The sequence below is a fragment of the Poecilia formosa genome, unplaced genomic scaffold (assembly GCF_000485575.1).
Source record: "Poecilia formosa unplaced genomic scaffold, Poecilia_formosa-5.1.2 Scaffold374, whole genome shotgun sequence".
NCBI lineage: Eukaryota > Metazoa > Chordata > Actinopteri > Cyprinodontiformes > Poeciliidae > Poecilia > Poecilia formosa.
Window position 1 is genome coordinate 538,658 of NW_006800313.1, and position 8,567 is coordinate 547,224.

General features: G+C 37.3%; 1 protein-coding gene and 1 long non-coding RNA gene across 2 annotated transcripts in view; both read right to left on the reverse strand.

The window, feature by feature from the left end:
* LOC103154129 (ribonuclease inhibitor-like) overlaps positions 1–8,567 on the reverse strand; it is a 30,759-nt gene that overhangs the window by 11,074 nt on the left and 11,118 nt on the right. The gene's annotated exons all lie outside the window — the stretch shown is intronic.
* On the reverse strand, positions 1,615–6,596 carry LOC107833375 (uncharacterized). The gene is made up of 3 exons (XR_001659114.1): positions 6,485–6,596; positions 6,242–6,247; positions 1,615–1,625 (listed from the first exon to the last, which is right to left on the reverse strand). It is a non-coding gene; the product is annotated as an uncharacterized LOC107833375 (long non-coding RNA).

Here is an 8,567-nt window from a genome sequence, read left to right on the forward strand (position 1 = left end):
CAACCTGATTCAGCTAAAAGCTGCAGATTGTTCTGGTCGTCCTGCAGAGCAGCAGCAGAACCGGTCCTGCTGCTCCTTCAGGTCTGAACCAGGTCAGAACCTGGTCCAGGTGGCCCATGATTGGTCAGACATGATGATCCTCATTAATATGTCTGTAGACATTCAGATGAGACAGACTGATAAACTCTCAGCCCAACAGTCAGTCTGATCTACTGTAGTGATGATCTGGATCATGATGGACAGAACCAGAACCAGACCGTTTGAGTCCATTTTTCATGGTGAAGCAGTGAAAGTTCTCCAGTAACTAGAAGAGGCTGGGAATCATTTACTGCATCAGTCATAGAGAAATCACTTTATTGAATATTTAGAAGGTAATAAATTACTTATTGGGAACATTTTAGACACAAGATATCAGATATTGATGTGAGGAGAAAACTGGAATATTCACTAAAATCATTTTCTGGATTCCAGAAAAATGAAAAACTCTCAGAGAAAAGCAATAAACAATTAAATAATGTTTAAAGAATCAGGGTTGGTGGATGGAGGTTATCGAACCCTCAGGATAAATATTACACATTATTTTTCTCATCATATGAATTCAAGATAAGAATATTTATATCAAATATTTATAACCAGAATGATAAAATGTGACAGAGATGAGAGACAAACTGATAATGCTGTTGGTTTATGACTCCACTTGGGTGATGATCACAGAGAAACCCTGTGGAGGCTGAACAATAATATATTAAGTTAAATTAAATTTGACAGTTTTCAGAAAAAGAACTCAAAGTTTATATTATTTAACAACACAGAGGATATTTCTCCCTGTATTTTATGGGATGACACAAAGACTGAGAAGAGAGGAAAGTTAATTATCTGGTCGTCTCAAAAGAAAGAGAAAAATGTTTTAAAGATCTCACTATAAAACTAAAACCTCTAGAAATACAACATACGGAAAATAATGACAACACTTTCTCTACTACTCAACACTTAACTGCATTCATGAATATGATTTATCGTTTTAGAGTTAAAGGAAAATTTCCTCTTTGATAGATTAAATAGTTTCATCTTATTTATATATATATATAAAGATGAAACTATATATATATATATATATATGACTCTACAACAAAAAGTCTCAATAATATACATGGCACTGTAAAAACAAAAAAATACATTTTTGCTTAAATCTGTTTAACAACCCTGGTTGTAACTACCTGGCTTGTTATTATTCTGTACCCAATTCATTTGTTTGTTATTGACATTTGCTCAATAAAATTTCTTACATGTACATTGGAAATGGTATTTTTATTGTATTTGATCATGTTTTTCATGTTTCCTTATTTCTTTTGTTCCTCCTATAATTGATGGAAATATATAGATATTATTTATAATGTATGAAAGTATCGTTTGTCATTTAATTAGCTCTATATCCTTAAGAAAATGAAAAAAATATTTTGTTTTATAAAGCCAGTAATGCCAGAATTAACAGTAAACAATAAAGACATTGTGGTATTCTGATTTTGTAATGTAATTATATTAGCTGTGTTACCACCTCCACGCCACTAGAGGCAGTAGCAGGCCCAAAAAGATGCGACAAAGGAGCAGATTTAGCTACAAAATTGCTAAAAACTGTGGGTTGCCGTGATGTAAATAAAAGAGAGAAGTTCAAATACATTCTGAGAGTGAAATTCCTTCCTAAAGGTGAAAAAATATCAGATTTCAAAAGAAAATAAAAACGGAAGTATAGGAAATAGCGCCCTCTTCACTTTCAGATTGCAATGGTCCCATTTCCAAATAAGGTATGAGACCGACAGTGGTCCGTCCCCGTCCCTTTCCGTTTGCTGCAGCGTGGTGTACTTGAACTCGATCATAGAGAGGCCATTCCACATGCTAACAATCAGACAGGTTCAGACAGGTGAAAACGTTCACCAGAACGTCTGGTTCACCTCTATAGATTTAAAAGACGCATACTTCCATGTCCCCAACATCCTGTCTTAAAACTACTCTGCTGTTGGCCCTTATCTCTGCAAAGAAAGTGAGCGATTTTTCTACTCTCTGTTGCTCCTTTTTGTCTCGGAATACGAGCCGATGGCAGCTCAGCTGTGCTGCGTCCCAATCCCGTTTTTATTCCTCAAAGCATCACAAGCTTGTTCAGACCAAGGGAGATATCTTTGGAGGGTTCTTATCCCGGGGTCGGGTCGCGGGGGCAGCAGCTTCAGAAGGGAGGCCCAGACTTCCCTCTCCCCAGCCACTTCTTCCAGCTCCTCTGGAGGAGGAAGCTGCTGCTCCCGCGACCCGACCCTGGATAAGCGGCAGAAAATGGATGGATGGATGGATGGATGGTTCTTATCCCCTTCCTCATAACTCTGAGACAGAAGCTGCATCTCATCTTCTCTGCCCCATGCAGGCGCTCTCTTATGTGGTGCGCATGTCTGCACTGCGTTGCTCAGCGTCTGTTCGTGCATTACAGAGATACCTCAGTGGGGCGTCCTCTGTACGCCCAGCGTCTTTCTCACTGCATGTGTGAGGCCATCTCACAGGTCAACACTTCTTCTGGATTGGAGAGAATCTGAGAGCTCACTCCAGCGCCGTGCAGAGACCACTAAAGGGGCAGGTGCTCAAAAAAAAAGGGCACATCTAACCGCATTCTAGGACAGAGTATTAACAAAGCCACTCAGCTTTCAGAATTTAATGAACAATTATAAATTACAAAATTGTGAGATATATAATCAAAGCTAAGGAAAATCTCTACATAGAACATACAACTATGCATATGTAAGATATTTTATTAGCAATTTCTTTCTGCAGGTCTATCTTGTTATAGGAAAGTATTGCAATATTCAAACCCACAATTTAGCAAGATATGTAAATCAGAGCTGGACCAGACATATTTTGTCTTTACAGAATTACACTATTAAAAATATAAACAAGGGCACAATGCAACCTTTTAGTGAACTGTAATCTATAAAAAAGCTGCCTGTTTGCTACACTTGCAGTGGAGATGAAGATGGTCCATTCAGCAAAGCAGAGCTGCATCAAACCTTAATGTGGAACTGCAGAAAAAAAGAAAGAAAAAATTTAATTAATGCATGTCACCATGAGAAAAGCCTACTGAGTTTAGCTTAAAAAACTTTTTAAAATTAAAATCACATTTTTGTCTCATGAAGTGAAAAAATTATAAAAAAAATTATCAAAACAAACTTATTTGCACTTGTCAGAAATCTTTGACTCAAAGTTTTGCTTGTTATTCTTACATGACATGGGGGGCAGGACCTAAAATCACAACAAAACATTTCTGATGTGTGCAAATAAAAGTTTATGTTTGGCAAATAACTTTTTAAGTTCACGAGACAAAAATGAGTTATTTAATTTAAAACATTTTTTTAAACAAAACCTTGTTTTAAAAAAAGAAATAATTACAATTCCAAAAGTTTTGATTACAATTTTATTTTACTTAACTGAGGTTAGTTTTTTTCCATTGAATAATTGTGAAAAAAATTAAACTTTATACTCTGCAAACCAGACCCTGAACTTATTTAAAGTCTGGATTGAGGTTTTTTCCCCTTCAGTAATGACACTTTTATTACATACATTATATCTATCATGGTAATTCAGAGTGAGTTATTTTTAATTCTAAATGAATATCCTTGTTGGTCTTTTATTTAAGTGTTATTCTCCTTCAAGATACATTTGCCTAATGCCAGAATAAATGCAATGTACATAACGCAGCAAAGCAGATTAGAAGAGATATGTCCATTATGGAGATGACAGGTTTTGGACGGGCGATGTGCCTCTATTGCATAAGCAATACTGAAGAATGACTGATATCATTAACGATACAGGGAAGAAGCTTTTCAGTTATCCTGCTTTACTAGCAAAGTCGTTAGCTAGCAGCTAGCTAATAGCACAACAACAACAGTCTCATGTCTGCATGATAAAAATACTGAATCGATATATAAGAACAGGTTTTCCTCACCTGGTTGTCTCCTCCCGCTCAGTAGTTCTTCAGAGAAAGGCAGACGCAGAGGCCTGTCAGTGTCTGTTGTATTTCATTACCTCTCTGCTTAAACTGCTACTTCGTGCTGAGGCAGAAACGATACAACGGTCAACGTTTTCCATCATCTGACAAGTAGCAAGTCTACTCCACTTTATTCACTGTAATAGAAAATTTCTTTTTCCGTCTTGTTTCATTTTTGAAGGAATGATACTTTTTCTCTTTTATTTACGGATTATATCTGCTTTGTTTTTGTATTTCTGTAAGATGTGTTTGTCCATTAAATAAGTTTGCAGATAATGTTTAGATGTTTCCACAGCTGTGATAGCAGAAGAGACCTGAAGACATCTTGGGTAAAATGCTTGATCTGGTGATTATTTCAAAGGACTGGCATGTGAAATGTGGCTGTACCCTTGTTTGACCTGAACCCATGACTGACAAAGAAGAATTAGAAGTTACTCCTGAAATGCTTATCAGTTCTCTTTCCTGCCATGAAATCGTCCCCTCCAAGAGGTGAGGGATAGTTCATGAGGTCGGGGTCAGGATTGTCTCTGTGGTCCATCTGGTAGTAGAGATAAGATCAGACTTTGGGTGGGTTTTGCCTTGCTGTGACTATATAACGATGTGATCTGTGTTGTTCAGGGCTCTTCTCCTGACTGTGCTCAGTGAGAACGGTCTTCGAACGCTTTTGCCTTCGAATAAAGAAACTTAAAGACAACGATTAATTTTTCTCTTATTATTGAAACAGCTTCTCATTCTTTGATAATGAAATTTCCATAACATCACCAAAAACTTTTTTTTAATTCACCAAAAACTGTTCTGTAATCTGGAACGTTCACTACGTTGCACTCCAGTTAGCCGCCTTATCTCACTGCGCGAGAGGCAACTGCGTCATGCGTCACGGGCAAAAGGTCAAAGGTAACAAGGTGCTTATTATGCTATACAAAAAAAAACCAACAAAAAAACTAATAATTTTAGTACATATGTGTCAGAAGAGGGCTTGGGAAATAATAATGCAAAAAAAAATTGACCAAAAGGGCAATTGGGGGCAAGGAGCAATAGGGGTAGGTGCTCAAGCTCCCCTAGCCCCCCCCTGCACGTGTCTGGCTCACTCCACCGGAGATTTCATCCTCCACAGTTCTCCGTGGAGGAATGTCAGTGGAGGACATTTGCACGGCTGCTTCCTGGTCATCTCCGTGCTCATTTATTCGGTTTTACCTGTGTGATGTTTCCACGTTCTCTATGACCCATTCTGTCCTCAGAGTTCTGACAGAAAGATTATTTTTGTCATGTTTATTTACAAAGCATTTGAGAACAACATGGTTGTTCAAAGTGCTGTATAATAAGTTACCTGTTCTGTTCATCATTACACTGTTACAGTTCGTAACGTTCGTTGTTCCTGTTCACAGCAGCAGGTCTGTTTGTCTCAACCTTTCTGACCAGATGTTATTCTCTCTGGTCTTCTGCTGTATGGGAGGCCAGGACTGCGTAATTACGCACTCCAGGATGAGACTGTTTTTTGTTATATGCAGCATGGTGGTGGTCTGGATGGACCACCATGAGGCATAGACTACATCCTGCTTCGCCGTTAACCGACTAGCGATACCCTTAAAGGGCGAAGCTTATACGAAATAGAACGTTGGTTACGTTTTGTAACCCTAGATTCTATGAGTATAGGTGCAGCCCTTTAAGCTGTGGGCCTCACTGGTTCCTGAATGGCTGAAGAAGAAGGGGGAGCCGTTTGTCCGGTCTGACCGTTATTTATACAGACCGGGATGGGGCCCACCTTGTAGGTGGGCGTGGACTAAGCTTTTTTCAGTGCTGCGCTGTGCGCGAGGGATAAACCCACTAGGATATCCTTAAAGGGCGAAGCCAATAGGAAATACGTAACCAACGTTACTTGTTTTAGTTGTAAGTATTCCCACAAGTGTAAGTGTAAGTATTTTTACAAGTAAAACAATATTAATATAAGTATTTTACTTTGTTTCTTATTCAATTACTAAAAATGTTTAGATTTCATTCTTTAAACTTTCATGCTTTGAAATAAGGACTAGTTTAAACTATTTTTATAAATCTTCCAGCTGGAAACTTACTTCCTCTTCTTCCAGGAAGCCTGCTATTTCTGTCTGACTCTCTCTCTCTGTCTAACTATGATTTCTTATGATTAAATAGAAAAAAGTAGAATTAAAGCAAAGTCTGCAAAAACAACACAACCTGATTGATTTTATTGAAGTTTGACTCTACCGTTTTCTCTAGATGTTACTTGTGTTATTAACTTTAAAGGTAGCTATTTATTGTTACCGTTAAACTAAAATCTCCAGCATGGGGAAGTGGGATGATCTCAGGTTTTCTTGACAATTCAGTGTGTTGGAAATATCTTTATTTATTAAAGATTTGTCTGTAATAATCAGATTATCAGTTTGTGTGAGTTTAACCTTTTGACCATCTTGATAAGATTTAATCAGCTGGGGTAAAACTAAATGCAACATAGAATATCTGTAAAACACAATCTAATTTGTAATCTCTCCTAGTTGTTAACATGTCTTGATTGAAATAGCCTAATTATAGTTTTCAGATTAATAACTTATCCTGCCCTATTGACCTTTATGTTATCTGTAGTTACAGCAGATTGTTAAGATCATTTGATCTGCCCTTTGTCTGTGTGGGAAACAATCAGGAGAAGTTCCAGCTTTCACACTGATCTGTGAAAAGCCATAAGACAGCAGGAGTTCAGGCAGTGGAGGAGAAGCTCTGCTTCCACTTTGTTTAGATAAAGGAGACAACAGGTGTTTGATCTTGAAAACAAATTGCAGGGAGTTTTTAACTTTTAAGAGGGTCAGAGACAGCTCCTGGTTGGATGAGCAAAGATATGCCTTATTTGAATAAATTAAAGACAAGAATACACCTTTACTATAAAAGTTTGTACACAGGAGTNCAAATCAATATGAGTTCAATTAAAGTGTCAATTAACATCCTCATGGAATTAACATTGACATGAAAAATAACATTAAAAATAAAGATATAAAATAAAATCTCATTGAAAAATAAACAAGTAATGAATCCATGATTACTATTATGGTCTGTAAAGTTTATTACAGTTTTAGTTTTGGTTTCAACAAACCAACATTATTTGACCTTGTATTTGAAACAATAAAATCTCAGTTCTTCCCATATTCTGTTCAGTCTCCTGTATTAATTATTGCTCAAAATGTCTTTCCACATCAGTGTGTTCCTTTGTATTTAGTTTAGTTTATTTTTTAATTTTGTTCTTTGTGTTTTTCTCTTTAGTTTCTTTGATCAGTTTTAGATTTTCTTTTTTTATTGTCGTTTCCTCTTTAGTTTCTGTCATTAATCTGCTTCACATTTTATTATCTTCACACTAAAACTTGGTTTCTTACTTTAATTGTTGTAGCCTGCAGCCTTCAGTCTGTAGAAAACCACAGAGCTCCATCACTGCAGAATCTTCCAGGTTGGTGTCGCTCAGGTCCAGTTTTGTCAGATGGGTCGGGTTGGACTGCAGTGCTGATAACAGAGACGTCCAGCTGGTCTCTGACCAACTGCAGTTCTCCAATCTGAATAAAGAATAAAAGATTAACTGAAGCCAACAGGATGCAGTTAAAACTGAAATCTGAACAAATAAATAATAAAAACACAGTAAATTTATTAAACTGATCTGATGCTGTTAAAGACTAAAGCTACAATCCTCCAATCACAGAGCAGAGTTCTTTGATGTCAGGAATACTGAATGATGATTGGCTGATACAACTGACCTCCCAGCAAAGATCATCTATAAGACAAGATGGCCGCTCTGACAACTTTTGATTTTATTTCAGATTTAGAAGTTATTCTGTTGTTTTATTGTATTTTAATTTTAAACAAAATTCAATTTAAATAAAAAACAGAATCTAATGTTTTTTTTATTCATTTAAAATGTTGAACTTTAACTAGTTCTGTCTCATGAACATTTTCTCAGATTATATTTTGCTCTAGTAAACTCATCAGAGGGCCGGACGGAAGCCGCCTGTGGGCCAGAAGTGGTCCAAGTGCCTCCAGTTGAACAGCCCTGCTCTAGATGGTCTCAGTCTGGGTCAGTAGGACTCAAACATACCCTTAGCTAGTGTAGCTTCAGCTAGCTTAGCCTCTCTCTCCCTCTCTGAGCAGCCTGATTGATATTTATTCTGTTTTCTGCTGATTATTTGTAGTTTCAGTTTAAAGTTCCCAGTTTAGTGACCATCAGACTTTATTGATGCAGTAATTTAACTGTAAAGTTGGGCTGCTGTGTTAATAAATTGTGATTTAAAGAGAAGCTGTGTGTTTCTTCTTCATGTGTTCAGTGTTTGCTGATTGAAATGCCAGCGTTCAGATTCTCTCCTTCATTCGTTGCTCTATAACAGCTCAGCTCATCAGGCTGCTGCTCATAGAACAATAACCTACATAGACTGAAGGGTTTGGCTGCTGGTTCTGATTATCAGCTGGAGACCCGACTTGGTAACTGGATCAGAACCACTCAGTTTATTCATGAATGGCCTTGGGTTCTTCTTAAAGCTGCTGAAAGCCAATGGAGGCCATT